The sequence below is a fragment of the Lithobates pipiens genome, unplaced genomic scaffold, assembly GCF_037356315.1.
Source record: "Lithobates pipiens isolate NorthernLeopardFrog02 unplaced genomic scaffold, aLitPip1_a1.2 Scaffold_18, whole genome shotgun sequence".
Classification (NCBI taxonomy): Eukaryota; Metazoa; Chordata; class Amphibia; order Anura; family Ranidae; genus Lithobates; species Lithobates pipiens.
This window is the reverse complement of record NW_027507758.1, coordinates 592,668,593-592,690,579: the sequence shown is the minus strand read 5'-3', so window position 1 is coordinate 592,690,579 and position 21,987 is coordinate 592,668,593. Positions and strand designations below refer to the sequence as shown.

Here is a 21,987-nt window from a genome sequence, read left to right as displayed (position 1 = left end):
AACAAAATGAAGACTTTGGAGTGGCCTAGCCAAAGTGCTGACCTGAATCCTATTGAGATGTTGTGGTATGACCTTAAAAAGGCCGTTCATGCTCGAAAACCCTCTAATGTAACTGAATTAGAACAATTCTGCAAAGATGAGTGGGCCAAAATTCCTCCAGGACGCTGTAAAAGCCTCATTGCACGTTATCGCAAACGCTTGGTTGCAGTTGTTGCTGCTAAGGGTGGCCCAACCAGTTATTAGGTTTAGGGGGCAATCACTTTTTCACACAGGGTCATGATGGTTTGGATTTTTTTCACCTTTAATAATAAACACCTTCATTTACAAATTGCATTTTGTGTTTACTTGTGTTGTCCTTGACTATTGTTTAAATTGGTTTGATGTTCCGAAACACTTAAGTGTGACAAACATGCAAAGGAACAGGAAATGAGGAAGGGGGCAAACACTTTTTCACACCACTGTATCACCGCTGACTCATGGTCCAGCAGGCATGGACAGGGACGTTACCTGTCTTTCACGGCCCATCGGGTCACTCTTCTGGCAGCTGGGAAGGATGCAGGACAAGGTGCAGTAGTGTTGGAGGTTGTTCCGCCACCACTCCTCCAAAATGCTACTACTGGTTGTGACACACCTCCCTCCTCCACCCTCTCCTCTTCTTCTTCCTCCATGGCCTCTTCCAGTGCTCTGTCCTCGGAAACCAGCTGTGCTCCATAGGTGCTCAAGGGGCTGCGCAAGTACGCAGGCAAAACTATGCCATGCCATGCTTGCGCTGGTTTGTTTGGGGGACAGGAGCCACACTAGGGCAGATATTTTGTTAGCTCTGCAGGGGAAAGCCGAGATGGTGGTTGACGCCATGCCAGCTTAAGCCAGGAACGGTGGTTTGCGACAATGGTACCAACCTCCTCTCCGCCCTCCGACAGGGACAACTGACCTATGTGCCCTGTGTGGCTCACGTCCTTAACCTGGTGGTGCAGCGGTTCTTGGGCAAGTACCTGGGCTTAGAGGATGTCCTGAAGCAGGCCAGGAAAGTCTGTGTGCATTTCCGGCGATCATTTAATGCCAGTGCTCGGCTGGCTCAGCTCCAAAAGGACTTGAACCTGCCCAAGAACCGCCTTATATGTGACATGCCCACCAAGTGGAACTCAACGTTGGCCCCCTGCTGCAGCGGCTGCACACGCAGCAGAGGGCCATCAATGAGTACCTGTGCGACTCTGGCACCAGGACAGGGTCAGGGGATCTCGGTTTTTTCTCACCATGCCAGTGGGGCATGATCAAGGATGCATGCACTGTCCTGTCACCGTTTCAGGAGGCCACAAGGATGGTGAGCAGTGACACTGTCCCACCCATCACACAGGAAGAGGAGGAGGAGGAGGAGGAGGAGGATGATTGTGTCAGCATGGTGGTTGAGCCTGGCACTCAGCATCAGCAGTCTTGTAGGGATGATTTACAGTCCCAAGAAACCCGCGGACTTGTACGTGGCTGGAAGGAGGTGGCTGCGGATCATGTTGTCCTTAGTGACCCAGAGGACTCCGGACCGAATTCCTCAGCTAACCTACGCTGCATGGCCTCCCTGATCCTGCAAAGCCAGCGGAAGGATCCTTGTATTCTTCGGATCAAGGAGAGGGACCATTACTGGCTGGCCACTCTCCTTGATCTATGGTACAAGGGTAAAGTTGCTGACCTTATCTTACCATCACATTTTTTAGTCCGCAGCCCCCAGGTATGATCAGTTCCAGCAACCATCGCCAGTGTCTGATTTACAATGGTGCAGGAATACCTAGGGGCAAGGTCAGACTTGGACACCTTTCCCACCGAAAATCGATGGATCACTGGCCAGAGCTTGCACAGTATGCAACTGAGCTACTGGCCTGTCCTGCATCCATCGTTCTTTCGTTACACACCTTCAGTGCTGTTGGTGGCTTCGTAACCTATCACAGGGTGCGCCTGTCCACCGATTCAGTTGATCGACTAACAAGATGCATCAGTCTTGGATCACCACCAGCTACCAAGCACCTGAAGCTGATGTAACCGAATATTTTTTTTTAAAAATATCACATCCCTTCAAGACTGCCATTGCTGATGCTGAGTGACTGTCCTGTTATGTTGACTGTCTATTCTCTTCCTCCTCCGCTGATATCTTGGAAGAATATTTTTGGTTCTGGGTGATGCCACCAGCCCAATTTTTCAGCCCCGTTTAACAAGGGCGTGTAATTACAATTTTTGATGCAATGCTTTGCAACAGGGCCCATTCCTGCACTACAAATAGAGTATATAGGAGAGGTTGCAGTGTCGTGGCACCAGCACCAGTGCCTAAGGCCCAATTTTTCAGCCCCTGTTTAATAGGGGCTTGTAATTACAATTTTTGATGCAATGCTTTGCAGCAGGGCTCATTCCTGCACTCCAACTAGAGTATATGGTAGAGGTTGCAGTGTATAGGCCCAATTTTTCAGCCCCTGTTTAACAGGGACATGTAATACAATTTTTATGCAATGCTTTGCAGCAGGGCTCATTCCTGCACTCCAACTAGAGTATCTGGGAGAGGTTGCAGTGTTGTGGTACCAGCAAGCAGTGCCTAAGTCCCAATTTTTCAGCCCCTGTTTAACAGGAGCATGTAATTACAATTTTTGATATAATATTTCACAGCAGGGCCCGTTCCTGTGCCCACCGAGAGTAACTGTGAGGACTTATAGTGTTGTGGCACCAGCACCACCCCCACAACCACCAAAGGATCAATTTTTCTACCACTGTTCAACAATGGCATGTAATTACAATTCTTGATATAATCGTTCACAGCAGGGTGCTCCAGCGCCCACCAAGAGTCACTTTGAGGGCTTACAGTGTTGTGGCAACACCAACACCTTGTTCTGCCATTTCTGCAGAGCATATAGGGCAGGCCCCTACTTCCAAACATCCAACTTACATCCATATACAGGGGTGATAACCCTTCCCCATGTTTTACAAGAAGCTTAAAAATAGATTTTGTTGACTGGAGCTACACTTTAAAAATTTACCAGTTCATAATTACAGCCAGATTCCACTTAATACAACAAACCTACACAGTCCCTGTCTTGTTTGCACCGCATGTATACTCCTGTTCTGAGTATATAGGGCCTGGGGGCCCCACGCCTTTCCTTTTTTTAATATGGGTACGGGGTTTCCCTTAATATCTGTACAAGACCCAAAGGGGCTGGTAATGGGCAGGGGGGGGCTACCTATGCCATTTTTCTCAATGATTTTCATCCATATTGCCGGAACCAGATATTACTTTAAAACCGCAAGCAGTTTTAAATGACTTTTTTTCTGTTAAATGTCATTTTGTGTAAGGACTGTTCTAAACATGGGAAACATGTGCCACTTCATAGGCATACTATAGACACCCCCAGGCACGATATTTAAAGGAATATTTCACCTTTTTTTCACTTTAATCGTCATTAAAATCAGTGCTCCTGAAAAAACGTCCGCTTTTAAAACATTTTAGGCATTGACCCATGTCCCCTGGGGCAGGAGCCAGGTCCCCAAACCCTTTTTAGGACAACATTTCGCATATTAGCCATTAAAATTAACACTTTTTATTTCGAACATTTGAGCCCCATAGACTTCAATGGGGTTCTAAAGTTTGCACACATTTTTGGTCTGTTTGAAAGTTCTGGTGCGAACCTAACCGGGGGGTGTTTGGCTCAACCCTATTCCTGAACAACTGGAGGGCCATAGTTTGGCGACCCCTGACTTAAAGGAATGGTTTAACATCTGTACAGTTCCTCACTGGTGTTGGCATCTTCTCTCTCATATCAGTTTATTTCATTCATTGTTCAACATTTTTTTTTTTTACCTTGGAAATGATTTATTGCATCATACATTTCACTGGAATTGAATTCCCTATGAAGTTTATGCAACATAACAGGTTAATACTTTTTACCGAAGGAAAAAGTCAATATCTGTAGTGATAAAGCTTTCTATATAAACTTGACTGAGGAAGTATCACTGCAGAGGAAGATTTTGGAATAAAACACATTTTCATTGTCAGGTACAGTAAAAATGGGGAAAAGAAAAGAGAAAATGAGGTATAGGTTATGCTTGTGCCAGGAAGTATTATTCTTATGTTTTTACAATATTGTGTATATATGTGTATATGTGAGCACAATATAAATATTTTGCACAATCTGACACACAAAACAGTTTAACTGTGCGGTATGTAGGTTTACAGAGCCAGAATTGCTTAACCACTTGTCTATTTTCTTAACTTTTTTTGCACTTGTTAGAATCTGCATTTTGTGCTAGAAATGACTGCAAAACCCCCAAAAAGTATTTATTTTCTAAGACCCTGAAAAAGAAAATTATTATAGTTGTAACTTTTTATGTCGCACAATATATGTGCAGTTGTTTATCAAATGCATATTTTTAGGAAAAAATACACTAAAATTAGGAAACAAACAATAAAATACCCAATGTTCTTGGTAAAATATAAAAGATGGACATTTTTATGTATTTTTTTTGTCTTTTTTTTATTTACTCTTTTTATTTTTTACTTTATTGCCATCACGTAGGGGTTGTGTTATAGCATGGGCAGGTGACAGGTGTTTCTATTAAGACATTGGGGGTCTATTAGACCCACTGTGTCTCCCCTGCCTTCCAGTGCCAATATTCCAGTATAGAACAAGTTGGGATAGCTGCATCCTCAGCTACTCTAGCTAAGAAATGATAGCAGTGACCCTGGAAAGTCCTCCTGCCTTACCCAGGGAAGCCGTTTCACGTGGGTCCGGGCTCCCCACTGTGCCCGTTCTGAGGGCTCCCACATCCATACTAGATTTTTCTGATAATGTTATATTAAGGAGCATATAACAAGAGGAGCTGGAACGCACAAAAGTGGGTGGAAACACGCAATTCTCCCAGCTGGACAGGATCAGAGTTGGGGATTTTGGCAGGGAGATCCAGCAAGCTTAACCTTTTTATCAAAGTATGATTTTTAGGTGGAATGACCCTTTAACCCTTTCTGGACCGCCCACCGTCGTTTTACGTGATGACTTTGAAGGAGGATATCATTGTTATGGCAGCAGCTAGTTGCCATAACCCCGTTATCTTCTTCTTCAGCGAGCGGTCCACTACAAGACAAAAGTGGTCTCTGTGGTGGATCGCCGCAAGATCACTTTTATCGGGGGCGGGAGAGGATCGCCCAACCCTCCCACTGCGATCCGGTGCCCTCCGCAGCTTACCGGAGCTGTCAGCAGTGGCAGAGTCGATCGCATCTGTCCCCTTGCTGGGTATGGAGACGAGTGAGGGGAAGATGTCACCTGTCTCCATATCACTGTACAATGGAAGCGACATCAAAACGTCATTTCCGCTCATAGCTCGGGCTTTTTTTGAAAAAAAAAAATATTTAAATGACAACATTTTTTTTGCATTTTAGTGTAAATATGAGATGTGAGGTCTTTTTGACCCCCAGATCTCATATTTAATAGGTCATGTCATGCTTTTTTTCTATTACAAGGGATGTTTACATTCCTTGTAATAGGAATAAAAGTGACACTTTTTTAATAATAACTAAAAAATAATATAAATAATATAAATAAATAAGAAAATAATAAGAAAAAAAACCCATTCTTTTAAACGCACCCCGTCCTGCCGAGCTCGCGAGCAGAAGCGAACGCATATGTGAGTAGCGCCCCACATATGAAAATGGTGTTCAAACCACACATGTGAAGTATCGCCGCAATTGTTAAAGCGAGAGCAATAATTCTAGCCCTAGACCTCCTCTGTAACTCAAAACATGCAACCTGTACAATTTTTTTAAACGTCGCCTATGGAGACTTTTAAGGGTAAAAGTTTGTCGCCATTTGACGAGCAGGCACAATTTTGAAGCGTGACATGTTGGGTATCAATTTACTTTGCCTAACATTATCTTTCACAATAAAAAAAAAAATTGGGCTAACTTTAGTGTTGTCTTATTTTTTAATTCAAAAAAGTATATTTTTTCCAAAAAAAAGTGCGCTTGTAAGACCGTTGTGCAAATATGGTGTGTCAGAACGTATAATGTTTGGGGGTTCTAAGTAATTTTCTAGCAAAAAAAAATGTTTTTAACTTGTAAACAACAAATCTCAGAAAGAGGCTCAGTCTTTAAGTGGTTAAGTAATTGTGAGTGCTTTTCTTTTGTTTTTAGACTGCGTTCACACTGGTGCGATCCCAGACATCGCATGTGATATCTGTGCTGTGCAAATTTATCCATAAAGTTTGCATGGCTGAACTTGCATCGCATTTGGACCAAAATTATGCAGGAACTTTTCTTTTGTCTGCATTGGAATCAGATCGCTTGGGTGTTTAGACCCATGCCATCCAATTCCATCCGATTTCACAGTTCACACTGTGTTCTGAAAACCAATTTGGGGGTGTCATTAACTTTATATTGACAACCACAGTGGTTCGCAGGGAGCAGTGTGAACTGCCTGCGAGACAGATATGATGTGGGAACCCGCACAGGAATCGCTGTGGTTCCCGCATCGCACCAGTGTGAACCCAGCCTTAAAGTGGTTGTAAACCCTTAAATATACCTAGTGAAGTGACTGGGCTCAGATGATATATGGAGATGAATCCTCCTACATAAGCTGTACCTGTTTATCTGCAGCACTCTCTCCTCTACAGCCATTTAAAGTGCTAATTTTTTAAAGCTTGTCTCAAAGTCCAGAAAAGGGGGCAGAGAGCCGAAGTTACACTCTGCAGAGCTCAGTGAGCTGATTGGAGGGAAGGGACAAAACTTCCTCTGCACACCTCACAGGAACAGAGCTGAGGCGATCAATCTCAGGCCGTGTGCTTAAGATCTCTCCCCGTCGCCATTTTTCTCTTGGTGTCAGGAAAACTTGTCGGGAGTGCCTCATGCTGATGGCAGAGGAATGAAGCAGCAGAGAGAAATGAATCTTAGTGCTTTGGATTGAGACAATTACACACTATAGAGCAGGAGCCTCCAAACTTTCCAAACAAAGGGCCACTTTACTATCCTTTCAACTTTAAGGGTGCTGGACTGTGGCCAGTGGAAGAAGAAAGTGCCATGGTGACAGTGGGAGTAAACAAGGCCCTGTTGTCCGTGGGAGTATGCAATGCCCTGCCATTGGTGTCAGTGGGAGGAATAGTGCCCCATCATTGGTATCAATGGGAGGAATAGTGCTCCATCATTGGTATCAATGGGAGGAATAGTGATCCATTGTTGGTATCAATTTGATTAATAGTGCTCCGTTGTTGGTATCAATGGGAGGAATAGTGTTTGATCATTGGTATCAATGGGAGGAATAGTGCCCCATCATTGGTAGCAATGGGGGGAATAGTGCTCCATCATTGGTATCAATGGGAGGAATAGTGCTCCATCATTGGTATCAATGGGAGGAATAGTGCTCCATTATTGGTATCAATGGGAGGAATAGTGATCCATTGTTGGTATCAATTTGATTAATAGTGCTCCGTTGTTGGTATCAATGGGAGGAATAGCGTTTGATCATTGGTATCAATGGGAGGAATAGTGCCCCATCATTGGTATCAATGGGAGGAATAGTGCCCCATCATTGGTTTCAATGGGAGGAATAGTGCCCCATCATTGGTATTAATGGGAGGAATAGTGCCCCATCATTGGTATCAATGGGAGGAATAGTGCTCCATCATTGGTATCAATGGGAGGAATAGTGCTCCATCATTGGTATCAATGGGAGGAATAGTGCTCCATTATTGGTATCAATGGGAGGAATAGTGATCCATTGTTGGTATCAATTTGATTAATAGTGCTCCGTTGTTGGTATCAATGGGAGGAATAGCGTTTGATCATTGGTATCAATGGGAGGAATAGTGCCCCATCATTGGTATCAATGGGAGGAATAGTGCCCCATCATTGGTTTCAATGGGAGGAATAGTGCCCCATCATTGGTATTAATGGGAGGAATAGTGCCCCATCATTGGTATCAATGGGAGGATTAGTGTTCGATCATTGGTATCAATGGGAGGATTAGTGTTCGATCATTGGTATCAATGGGAGAAATAGTGCTCCATCATTGGTATCAATGAGAGGAAGAGTGATCCATTGTTGGTATCAATTTGATTAATAGTGCTCCGTTGTTGGTATCAATGGGAGGAATAGTGTTCGATCATTGGTATCAATGGGAGGATTAGTGTTCGATCATTGGTATCAATGGGAGGAATAGTGCTCCATCATTGGTATCAATGGGAGGAATAGTGCTCCATCATTGGTATCAATGGGAGGAATAGTGCTCCATTATTGGTATCAATGGGAGGAATAGTGATCCATTGTTGGTATCAATTTGATTAATAGTGCTCCGTTGTTGGTATCAATGGGAGGAATAGCGTTTGATCATTGGTATCAATGGGAGGAATAGTGCCCCATCATTGGTATCAATGGGAGGATTAGTGTCCGATCATTGGTATCAATGGGAGGAATAGTGCCCCATCATTGGTATCAATGGGAGGATTAGTGTTCGATCATTGGTATCAATGGGAGGAACAGTGCCCCATCATTGGTATCAATGGGAGGAATAGTGCCCCATCATTGGTATCAATGGGAGGAATAGTGCCCCATCATTGGTATCAATCGGAGGATTAGTGTTCGATCATTGGTATCAATGGGAGAAATAGTGCCCCATCATTGGTATTAATGGGAGGATTAGTGTTCAATCATTGTTGTCAATAGAAAGAATAGTGACCCATTGTCAGTGTCAGTGACAAGAACTATGCCCCACTGTTGCTGACAGTGGGGGAAATAATGCCCCAAGGGTGAGATGAAAGCAAACCTTGAGCAGAGGAGTTTCCTGATGAATATTGGTGGTTTGTGGGTGATTGGAGAATTAAGAGAAGGTAATCCAAGCATGAAAAAGTTGATGGCATCCTGAGGAGATGAATGAGACCCCTTAAGGGAGAATAAGCTTAGTGACCTATTTATTTGATAGGTGAATACAACCAGGTGAACACAATCTGTGAATGGTGGTGGAACTCACTTGGAACACTGCCTGTTGGAGTAGTTAATTCAGGCACAGTGGATATATTATATCATCATAAAAGGACTGGTTTGTGGAGGATTTTTATTTAATTACATAAACATTAAGTTAATGGAATGTATATAAGATATATGTATATGAGTTATTAGATGTTTTAACACATACGTATCAATTTGTATGTGTGTATGTTTTTTCCGACCGAAAAATTGAGAACCTGCTCTCAATCTTTTGCTGGTGGGAATTCCGCCAGCAAAAATCCGATGGAGAATACATACGTTCGGAATTTCCGACCAAAAGCTCACATCGGACTTTTGCTGGCGTAATTTCCGATCGTGTGTATGAGGCATTGGTGTGCATCTGCTTGCCTGTATGAGGTACAAGCAAACAGATGCACTGACAAGTCTACCGGAGTCCTGCATGATATCAGTGATCTGCTGATCATGATGTTGCCATGCTTTATAGGCTCCCAAAACTAAAAATAGTAAATTCATTTTTTTTTTACCTGCAAAAAGAGTGCATTATTTTTTTCAAAAGGTGAACTTATCCTTTAAGTAAAAAATATTAAATGCACATATTTTTTCCAGGAAAAAAAAATGTGTGTTTATTATTTTTTTCTGACGAGCCTGTAGAGCAGCCTTTCTCAACCTTCTCAACCTTGAAATAACTTTTCGGTCTCAGGGAACCCTCTGCTAAAAATGACTATATCTACAACTCATGATACATTAGTGTGATGGGCAGTGGGAAGAATGCTCCTTACACTGGTGGTCATTGGGAAGAATTACCCCCCTTATAGATAGCTAAAAAGATCACTGGTGTCAATGGGATATTGTCTGAGAAGCAGAAATTGCTCATTCTTCAAGGAACCCCTAACAACCTCTGGAGGAACCGTAGGGTTCTGTGGGACCTTGGTTGAGAAACCCTGCTATAGAGCATTGAAAATGCTATCAGTAGACGGGGTGGGTGTCGGGGGGCAGACCCTGAGCATGGTACGTATTACACCCTGAATATCAGTGCAACGTGTAACATGCTCCAAAAAGTGAAACTATCCTTTTACATCATTGCAGTTCTAGAAATGCATAGCATTTTATGTGGTAGTATAAATCAAGAAAACTGTACAAATTCTTAAAATGTGTTTCCTAATAATCATAGCTGAAGATGACGGGTCAAGTCCTGCTATGCCTGCTGTGTCTGTTGGCTTGTATCCCAGGCGGGATGTTACTAACTGAAGAACAACTGGCAAGAGTAACAGAATATATCAAGGATAAAATAACTAGGTAAGATGTATATTCCATGATGAATACTGGTAAAATGAGGTCTGATTGAATGAGAGCTAAGGTGGGACTATATGATTACTGTACATAATACGGAATGCTCATGCATCTGAATGACGGTGATTGACTTGTAAATTGGACATGAAATGTACACTTGATAACCTTTAACCCCTTCAGGCTGACCGAACGTAAATATTTGGCCCCACTGGATTTGGCTTTTTTCCATGGGGCCGCATATTTGCACACCTCCCTTGGTGCTGGGAGCACACTGCAAAATTGGGCATAGGGAGCTACAAAACATGCATTTTTTCCATAAATTGGAAGAGCAAGAATATTTTACAATGTTCTTCTAGACAGAAACAAAAGCCAAAGTGAAATTCCCCTGGATATTAGACACGGAAAGTCATCTCTTTGTTTGCTACTTGTCCTGCCATATATTTGTGTTGAGTTGCAAAGACTTGATGGGTGTATATTTGTACTACATTGTATGAACTTTTGGATATTAGATTGTCAATTAAAGGCATAATAATCACACCATTGTATGGATGTTTCCTATATCAGAGATCTGTTTAAAAAAACATTTTGAGGAAAGGCCATGTCTTAGCCCTTGTACACACGGTCGGACATTCCGATAACAAAATTTTTTCCGAAACTTGTGTTGCATACACACGGTTGGACGGAGTTGTCGGAAAATCCGATCGTATGTAACGTGATGACGTTATTCCGTTACGACGGGACTACGTTCAGGCTAGTAGCCAATAGCTTTGGTCTAGAAATTTGATCTGAGCATGCGTGGCACTTTGTCCGATCGGAATTCTCTACACACAAGCAGACAAAGTCCGATTGGATCATGTTGTCGGAAAGTTTTATAGCCCAGCTCTAAAACTTTGTCTGTCGGATTTTCTGACGGAAACAGTCTGATGGAGCCCACACACAGACGGATTATCCGACCACACGGTCCGATCGGACATTTTCTGTCGGAATGTCCGACTGTGTGTACAAGGGCTAATATTGTGCATTTTTATGTTTAAATGACTGTATTATATGTGGATCACTTTTATTATATGGAAGGCCTTATCTGAAAGTACATTGGAGTTACCTAAACAGGCCAGGGCCACATGTCCTAACAAGAGCTGGCTAATGCAGGGCTCCCCAATCCCAGGCTACGGACCGGTACTGGTCCGGGGGCCTGTTGATGACCAGGCTGCACAGCAGTAGGTAAGTGGTGACTGTAGTCGGTGCTCACCTCCCACAATGTGGTCATGTCTGTGTCTCCTTTCCCGGCTCTCCCACCCCACTGGGGATGTCATCCTGTCCGCAGAGCAGGAGGAGGGAGGAGCTGGAGATCTGCACAGAGAGCAGGAGTCTTTTCATATTAACACATGGGTAATCATCCACTTGTTAAGATCTGCAGCTCCTCCCTCCCCCAGCTTTGCTGATAGGATGACATTGTCAGGAGGCCAGAGAGCTGGGAGAGGAGACACGGGCATGGCCATGGAGACCTTGGAGAGGACACACAAGCAGAATCCTCTGCCCTGCCGAAAGTAGGACTGTGCAGGGGAGGCAGAGAGAAAAGTGGTGGGGGCATGACTACAAGGGGCACTCTGATGGGGGCTGTGATTGCTAGGGGCACTGTAATATAATCATTACGGTGAAGTCCCCTTTATATCACAGTGCCCCTTTACAATATAGTAGGGAGGACCAACTCTGTGAATATCTGTCACCAACCATGAAACTACCTGGGCCTATTTTTTGTCCCAGTCTAGGGCCAACTCAACAGCACAGCTCCCATTCTCTCCCCTCCCAGCAATGACTTAGCTTCTCGCCTCCCCCTGCTCCCCCTTCCAGCAGTGACTTAGTGAAACAGCTCCCTCTGCTCTCCCCTTCCAGCAATTATTCAACAGCTCAGTTCCTCTTACCCCCGCTCCCTCCTATCAGGAAAAAACTCAAGACCTTCCTCTTCTAGAAGCTGGACAACAAAAGCTCTTTGCAGCACCTTGAGGCGATTCAGTTCGCGCTGTGCGCTATACAAACTATTTCATTCATTCATTCATTAGGTTTACTTTTGTGTGCATTACTGCCAGTTTAACGCCATATAGTTTGATGTGTAGTTCAGCCCGCCTCTGTTCCCTCATCCAAGATGTGACTTAACAGATTCCAGAAGACTAAAAATGGTCTCCCTTACTTTTTAGTACAAGACATATCAATTAGAAGTGCAAGGCAATGATAGACGCCCCCAGAATGACCCTTCTTGACAAATGCCATCTTATCATATATTAGGTCAATCATAGCACAAGCATCCCCACCCTTTTGTGTACATGTAGCTACAGGAGGGGGAATTCCCTGGCCACAGTTGACTGGGTGGCAGTGGGCAGGAGTGACAACTTCCTGCTTGGTCAGGTCCAAATCCAAGTTTGGATCAAACCTGCGCTCATTCTTCATGTAGAACCATGCTATCTCTTGTTAAAATAATAGGCAAAAAGGGGCAGTGTACTTTATTTTTAAGTAGTAGATTTTGAGTTCAGGTCTACATACAACATTAAATAAAAGCAAACCTTTTCTGTATGTATTTATACTTATAGTGGATACTTCAACTTTCAACATGCCTATGCAGTGAAGTTCACCTCGGATGAATGCAAATATCTAAGTAACGAAGACATTGAGAAAGCTCTGCGCCAAGAAGATATTGACTATCTCCGTGAAACAGTCAGAGATTTCGGGGTCTATGAAGGGCCCAGAATGGTGGCGTCCTCCTACAGCCAAACAAAACCCACATTGCATGCTGAATATCGTCTGTTGCATGGTGAGGGTGGAGTTTCTCCCATTCAGAATCTGATGAACAAACCACCAGCGGCCGGATGCATTGTGTTCTTTACTTTATACTCCCCATGTTTAAGCAAGTGTGTTAATACTTGGCATGATTTTACTATTATAAACGATCTTTCTGTATTTAATAAGGTAAATGAAGCCCAAAGAGCTTTTGTTTTTAGAAATGTATACTCTGATGATAAGAAGAGAACCGACGATGAAATCTGGGCCGGTTGGCGGACACTCAATGAAAGGATCACTCTATTCAATTGCAAAAATGGTATCTGCTGTCGATGCTTCATAAAACCTATCCGTGGTAAAGAAAGCCTTCCAGTTGAGAAATGCCTTCATCCATAATTAAAGGGTCAGGGCGAAAGGAAAAATACACATTCAATACATCTCTAAAACACGTGCACATTTATTCATGTTTTATTCATTTTAAAAAGGTTGTAAGAATGAAAAAAATACCCATTGATCTGCCAGAAATAAGTGAGCTCTTAATTTCCTCTTTGAGGTGACAACAGTGATTCTGCTCTACTGAAATGTCAACTAGCATTGTCATTCCTGCCTGCTTAAAGGGGTTGTAAACCCTTTTTTTTTTTTAAATACCAAAAATGTCATACTTACCTCCACTGTGCTGTTCATTTTGCACAGAGCAGTCCCGATCCTCCTCTTCTGGGGTCCACGGCAGCGCTGGTAGCTCCTCCCCGCATCGAGTGTCCATGTTGGAGAAGGCTCTACTAAGGTGGACACCCGTTTGGGCGCTCTCCCGAGTCCTGCATCTGTGTACATTCACACAGAATGCAGGACTCAGTCCGCCTTCCGGCGATGCGTCATTGGTTTGATTCACAGCAGGGGGAGCCAATGGCTGTGCTGCTATCAATCTATCCAATCAAGACCTGAGACAACGGGCAGAGAGGAAGAGCGCATCTCCGCCGAGGGGAACGAACGGGCTCCGTTGAGTAAAGCGGGGGGGCTGGGGGGCCAGTCAGTGTCAGAAGTTTTTTCACCTTAATGCATACGATGCATTAAGGTCAAAAAACATGAGGGTTTACAACCCCTTAACTACAGGATTCCACCTATCCCCTTCTTTGTCTGTCCACTCCTCAGACGTACATTGATTTCTTTCAATGCCACTGCTTTGAATCGCCAAGCGCCTGCCCACATACTGGGGGTTATTTACTAACAGCAAATCCACTTTGCACTACAAGTGCAAACTACAAGTGCAAAGTGTACTTGAAATTGCACTGAAAGTGCACTTGGAAGTACAGTCGCTGTAGATCCAAGCGGGACATGCCAGGAAAATAAAAAAACAGCATTTTAGCTTGCACATGATTGGATAATAAAATCAGCAGAGCTTCCCCTTATTTCAGATCTACCCCTCAGATTTACAGCGACTACACTTCCAAGTGCACTTTCAGTGCAATTTCAAGTACACTTTGCACTTGTAGTTTGCAATTGCAGTGCAAAATGGATTTGCCGTTAGTAAATAACCCCCTATGTGTTTATGGAGGTATTTTGGGAGATGTCGTTCTAGAGGAGTGCATTTGTCAATAGGAATTACGCTCCCAGCAATTGACCCTACAAGAATTTTACAAGGCTGGTGATGATCTCACCAGGAGAAATAAAAGCTGTTTCTTGCCACAGGAACAAAGTAAAAGAATAAATAAATCAATGCTGGGACATTATCTAGAGGGGGAGAAGGAGGTTTGGTGGTAAACTTGGATCATGTCAGAGAATGTTTTGACATAAAAAACTCAACAGAAAACAAGAGTTAATTTAATCAGTATGAATTATCTTGCCCTTTGTTCATTATTTTTAATTAAAAACAAATGCTTGCACGCTTTAGGGAAACTATATTGTTTTTTGGTCAATGTTATTCATTTTAATGTTTGCAAATGTATAATCTATAATTGTAGCAAAATCAAAGTTTAAATTACTTCCATTAAATCTTTCTTTCTGCAAATAGGTTGGACTTGATGGTCTTTTTTCAACTTCGCCTACAATGTAACAATGTAACTATGTAAATGTAAAACAATGGTGCCTTTGGTACACTCTGTATGCAGGGCCTACTGATGCTGGTGATCAGGCCCGGATCAGATTGGCCATAGGGCAAACCGGGCAATTGCACGGTGGGCCGCGGCCGCCGGGGCCGCCAGGCTGCATGTCCTTGCGGGCTCATCCAGCCTCTCCCTGGCCGCCTGGCTGCCAGTTAAGCTCAGCCATCGGCGCCGGGGGGGGAAGAGCCTTCGGTGGCCTCTGAGCGGCTGCGCGGCCGCCTGTATAGGTCAGCCGTCAGTGGCGGGAGGAGCAGACACCTTCGGAAGTGCCCGAAAAAACGTGAGTTCAGCCCCCCTGTAAACTGCATAGGAAGAGCGGTGGGGGCGGCTGCATATAGAAGAATAATTCTCTCCAACTTCCTCCTGCAGTAGCGGAATACCTGTGAGAGGGAGAGGAGAAGCATTCAGAGACTGCAGGAGGAGTACTCTCTGCCATCCTCCCATGCCATCTGCCATCCCCCCATGCTTTCCACCTCCCCCTATGCTCTCCACCTCCCCCCATGCTCTCTGCCATTCCCCCATGCTCTCTGCCACCCCCCCATGCCATCTGCCATCCCCCCCATGCTCTCCACCTCCCCCCATGCTCTCTGCCACCCCCCCATGCTCTCCGCCATCCCCCCATGCTCTCCGCCATCCCCCCATGCTCTCCACCTCCCCCTATGCTCTCCACCTCCCCACATGCTCTCTGCCACCCCCCCATGCTCTCTGCCACCCCCCCATGCTCTCCGCCACCCCCCCATGCTCTCCGCCGCCCCCCGTGCTCTCCGTCACCCCTGTGCTCTCCGCCACCCCGTGCTCTCCGCCACCCCCCCCATGCTCTCTGCCACTCCCCCATGCTCTTTGCCATCCCCCCATACTCTCCACCTCCTCCCATGCTCTCTGCCATCCCCCCATAGTCTCCAACTCCTCCCATGCTCTCTGCCATACTCTCCACCTCCCCCCGATGCTCTCTGCCATCCCCCCATGCTCTCCACCTCCCCCTATGCTCTTCACCCCCCCCCCCCATGCTCTCTGCCATCGCCCCATGCTCTCTGCCATCCCCCCATGCCATCTGCCATCCCCCCATGCCATCTGTCATCCCCCAATGCTCTCCACCTCCCCCTATGCTCTCCAACTCCCCCCCATGCTCTTTGCCATCCCCCATGCTCTCTGCCATCCCCTCATGCCATCTGCCATCCCCCCATGCTGTCCACCTCCCCCTATGCTCTTCACCTCCCCCCATGCTCTCTGCCATCCCCCATAGTCTCCGCCATCCCCCATGCTCTCTGCCACCCCCCATACTCTCTGCCCCCCAAAACTCTCTGCCCCCCATGCTCTCTGCCACCCCCATACTCTCTGCCACCCCCATGCTCTCCACCTCCCCCTATGCTCTCCACCTCCCCCCATGCTCTCCACGCCCCCCCATGCTCTCTGCCATCCCCCCATAGTCTCCACCTCCCCCCATGTTCTCTGCCATCCCCCCACACTCTCCACCTCCACCCATGCTCTCTGCCACCCCCCCATGCTCTCCGCCTCCCCCTATGCTCTCTGCCTCCCCCCATGCTCTCTGCCTCCCCCCATGCTCTCCGCCACCCCCCCATGCTCTCTGCCCCCCCCCATGCTCTCCACCATCCCCATGCTCTCCGCCACCCCCATCCTCTCTGCCATCCCCCATGCTCTCCACCTCCCCCCATGCTCTCTGCCATCCCCCATAGTTTCCACCTCCCCCATGCTCTCTGCCACTCCCCGATGCTCTTTGCCATCCCCCCATGCTCTCTGCCACCCCCCCATGATCTCTGCCACCCCCCCATAGTCTCCAACTCCTCCCATGCTCTCTGCCATACTCTCCACCTCCCCCCCCCGATGCTCTCTGCCATCCCCCCATGTTCTCCACCTCCCCCTATGCTCTCCACCCCCCCCCATGCTCTCTGCCATCGCCCCATGCTCTCTGCCATCCCCCCATGCCATCTGCCATCCCCCAATGCTCTCCACCTCCCCCTATGCTCTCCAACTCCCCCCCATGCTCTTTGCCATCCCCCATGCTCTCTGCCATCCCCTCATGCCATCTGCCATCCCCCCATGCCATCTACCACCCCCCCATGCTCTCCGCCATCCCCCCATGCTGTCCACCTCCCCCTATGCTCTTCACCTCCCCCCATGCTCTCTGCCATCCCCCATAGTCTCCACCTCCCCCCATGCTCTCTGCCTTGCCAGTGCTTTGCGAAAGTATTCGGCCCCCTTGAACTTTTCAACCTTTTGCCACATTTCAGGCTTCAAACATAAAGATATAACATTTTTATTTTTTGTGAAGAATCACCAACAAGTGGGACCCAATTGTGAAGTGGAATGAAATCTATTGGATTTTTGAAACTTTTTTAACTAATAAAAAAATGAAAAGTGGGGCGTGCAAAATGATCCGGCCCCCTTGTGTTAATACTTTGTAGAGCCACCTTTTGCTGCGATTACAGCTGCAAGTCACTTGGGGTATGTCTCTATCAGTTTTGCACATCGAGAGACTGAAATTCTTGCCCATTCTTCCTTGCAAAACAGCTCGAGCTCAGTGAGGTTGGATGGAGAGCGTTTGTGAACAGCAGTTTTCAGCTCTTTCCACAGATTCTCGATTGGATTCAGGTCTGGACTTTGACTTGGCCATTATAACGCCCGGATACGTTTATTTGTGAACCATTCCTTTGTAGATTTTGCTGTATGTTTGGGATCATTGTCTTGTTGGAAGATAAATCTCCGTTCCAGTTTCAGGTCTTTTGCAGACTCCAACAGGTTTTCATCCAGAATGGTCCTGTATTTGGCTGCATCCATCTTCCCCTCAATTTTAACCATCTTCCCTGTCCCTGCTGAAGAAAAGCAGGCCCAAACCATGATGCTGCCACCACCATGTTTGACAGTGGGGATGGTGTGTTGAGGGTGATGAGCTGTGTTGCTTTTACGCCAAACATATCGTTTTGCATTGTGGGCAAAAAGTTGGATTTTGGTTTCATCTGACCAGAGCACCTTCTTCCACATGTTTGGTGTGTCTCCCAGGTGGCTTGTGGCAAACTTTAGACGAGACTTTTTATGGATATCTTTGTGAAATGGCTTTCTTCTTGCCACTCTTCCATAAAGGCCAGATTTGTGCAGTGTACGACTGATTGTTGTCCTATGGACAGACTCTCCCACCTCAGCTGTAGTTCTCTGCAGTTCATCCAGAGTGATCATGGGCCTCTTGGCTGCATCTCTGATCAGTCTTCTCCTTGTCTAAGCTGAAAATTTAGAGGGACGGCCAGCTCTTGGTAGATTTGCAGTGGTCTGATACTCCTTCCATTTCAAAATGATCGCTTGCACAGTGCTCCTTGGGATGTTTAAAGCTTGGGAAATCTTTTTGTATCCAAATCCGGCTTTAAACTTCTCCACAACAGTATTACGGACCTACCTGGTGTATTCCTTGGTCTTCATGATGCTCTCTGCGCTTTCAACAGAACCCTGAGACTGTCACAGAGCAGGTGCATTTATACAGAGACTTGATTACACACTATTTATCACCATCAGTCATTTAGGACAACATTGGATCATTCAGAGATCCTCGCTGAACTTTATGGAGTGAGTTTTCTGCACTGAAAGTAAAGGGGGCCGAATAATTTTGCACGCACCACTTTTCAGTTTTTTATTTGCTAAAAAAGTTTAAATTATCCAATAGATTTCGTTCCACTTCACAATTGTGTCCCACTTGTTGGTGATTCTTCACAAAAAATTTAAATTTTATATCTTTATGTTTGAAGCCTGAAATGTGGCAAAAGATTGAAAAGTTCAAGGGGGCCGAATACTTTCGCAAGGCACTGTATGTATGAATGATGGTCTCACTACACTACAGTGAAACTGAGCTGTCCCTACTCTAGCTGCACACTATGCAAAACTGAATAATAGTCCTCCTCACTACACTCACACTATCCCTAGACTGACACTAAACTAATATTCTACACTGACAATTGAAGCAAAATAGCAAGCAGAGTATAGCACACTAACTAATAGCACTGAGCTCTGTTCTATCTCTCTGCACACCAAAATCACACTGAAAATGGCTGCCATTGAAAGAATATGTACAGTATGGCAGTAACACACACAAAACTATATAACATTGGAAAATGGAGCTGCGCTACAAATATCATACAAAAAAAGAAAACGAATGTACACGTGTATTGAAATTGCTCCCAACACCAAAAAAAAAAAGAAAAAATATTTTGAATCAGTCAATAGATATAAACATATGTGCTCTTTATATGACTTCATATGACTTGTAACAACACCACAAACTTGCAATGCATGGGGGGGGGGGGGGGGGGTGGGCAATAAATGGTCGAACGACCTATTTGTATGGATGTTCAGCAAACGGCCAAACAATCAATGTTCTGCACAAACTTATGCTCAGTTTGAACACCGTTACCGCTACTCATGTATGTGTTCATTTCTGCATGCGAGCTCGGCTTTCCCTGTGATGTGGCGTGGTTACATGTTTACTGTACTCAAGCAGGTGCCTTGAGGCACAAATTATTGACGTTTGAAGTTATAACTTCAAACCAGTAATTTCACAGTAAATAGATTTGTACTCAGAGTCACTCTGTGGATGGTGAGGAAAGGAACAAAGAGCAACAAGGAAACAAAGACCTGAAGTGTGCCAAAGGTCACGTGGTCAGTATGCCTAAAAGGGGGCATACCCAAGTATGAAATGTAAAGAATGAAATTAAAAGAAAAAGGGGAATGGGTGGGTGGGACACGAGACCCGACGTCCAACGAGAAGGAGGCAGAGGAGGGCAGGCTTTATGCAGCCTGACTCCTCCTACAAATACAGGCTTACCCTGCAGTCAGCCTTTACACTTGTACTCAGAGTCACTCTGTGGATGGTGAGGAAAGGAACAAAGAGCAACAAGGAAACAAAGACCTGAAGTGTGCCAAAGGTCACGTGGTCAGTATGCCTAAAAGGGGCCAAAAAATAACACAGTAGGAAGAAAGCTCAACAACCAGATGACCCAGTGAATAACGTCTAACCTGGAGTGGTGGCAAATGAGTTATGCCTTTGAGTTATGCCTTTGCCGCAGAGAAGGAAATGCTAAGAAAGGCAGTAGCCCCTCCCCTGGCTTCCGGAACCACAAGGCCAGCTATAGCACCCCCTTGAGCCCAACCCAGCGACCAACGCAAGATAAACCTGAGAGTACGTGAACGTCATAAAATGAAACCCACCATGGAAAGTCAACTAAGCACAGCAGGGAGTCCCCACCGCTGGAGACCTGGATGGCTTCAAACGGAAAAGCCGAAAATAAAACAACCTGACAGATCATTCAACATGAAATGCTGGGACTTAACTGGACACGCCCAGAAAGTGCTGAAGGCTGATACAAGCTGGAGGAGGCAAAAAAGGAAACTAAAACAAAACAGAAAAGCAAAAGGAACTAGACGTTTCACCATCAGGACTGGAAACCTAACCTGGAAACATGCCAAGAAGTGTCATGGGCCTTCCTAGAATTTAAAACAAAACCCAATGATCAAGGCTGCAGTGCCAACCAAATGGAAAACCAATCTACCACAACTGGAACTGACAAGAAAGTGCGTCACTGGAACCTGCTTCTGAGACCCGAGCCTACAGATACTGGCTCGGGCCCCGTGATCCACGAAAGCCCCTGAGCCAGTAGAAACTGTGGATCAGTGAAAACCTGACTAACCAAACTTCCATACCCCAGGACAACTCCTGGCCGGAGACGCAGCTAGGAAATTAAAATAAATAGTGAGGAATGGCACCCAACTGATCAGGAACACAACTAGCGAGAGAATCGTGATCAAACAAAAAATACCTGCGACAAAAATGAAACCTGCGATAAGGAACCGTGACTGAACGAAAACATGAGAAGCGTGATCTGATCACCGTGAGCGGCTTAAGAACCGCAGCTGCTAGAAAACACGACCTGCCTAGGAAATGCAGGTTGCACAAATTGATGAAAAACACAAAAGAAAACCCTGGGGGGAACACAAGAGAAAAGAAAAGCATAAGACACCAAACGTGCGGCATATAGGAATATGTAAGAACACGAGAAAAGGCAAGAAAACACGAGAAACAAAAGAAACATGGGAAACGCGAGAAGATGCATGAGACACGTAAATAGCATCAGACACGTACAATACATCCGACACTAACAAGCATGAGGAACGTAAAAAAAAAAGCCTGAGAATCATGAAATTACACAAGGGTAATGACATGAAAGGCATAAGACATGAAACGTGCGGCACATGGGAAATACGGAAGGAAACACCGGACAACACGTAAGGAAACATGTGAATACGTCAAAACCATGGAAATACGTCAGAAAATGCTAGAAAAACATGGGGAAACGTCAGAAACAAGGGAAACACAAGAAGTTGCATCACGTAAATAACAGCTACACACATTACATCCGATACGTGAATTGCATGAGAAACGTAAAAAACCCCGATAACCATAAATTTATGAGAACCATAAAAGCGCAAGGACTGTAAGTCGTTTAAAAACCGTCAACTGCCAGCAAAACACACGAGAACTCAATTGTATGAGAAACTGTAAAATTGCATGGAAAACCATCAAATGTATGAGAAACACCAACTTCATATGTAAATCACATGAGAGACCTAAATCACATGAAAAAACAAAATTGCGTAAGAACCGTAACTTCAAGAAACACCAACTGCATGGAAACCGTGAATTGCATAAACTGAATTGCATGAGAAAACGGCAATTGCATGTAAAACCGTAAAACGAGTGAGAACCGTGCGTGAAAACAAAGCATGAGAACGTCAAATCGAAATGAGAACATAATCGCATGAGAACGTAAAACGAAACGAGAACATAAAATGCATGAGAACGTAAACGAA

The 21,987-nt window shown here is 45.2% G+C and overlaps 1 long non-coding RNA gene across 4 annotated transcripts in view; it reads left to right on the top strand.

The window, feature by feature from the left end:
• Positions 1–15,028, top strand: part of LOC143989160 (uncharacterized) — a 110,050-nt gene extending 95,022 nt beyond the window's left edge. For 3 of the 4 annotated variants that reach the window (XR_013277000.1, XR_013276999.1, XR_013276998.1), the window contains exons 2-3: positions 10,131–10,255; positions 12,835–15,028. This is a non-coding gene — a long non-coding RNA (uncharacterized LOC143989160). Of the gene's footprint in view, positions 1–3,940; positions 4,025–10,130; positions 10,256–12,834 lie in introns of those variants that run through there. The other variant, XR_013276997.1, reaches the window with a different exon arrangement.
• Positions 15,029–21,987: the final 6,959 nt, after the last annotated feature.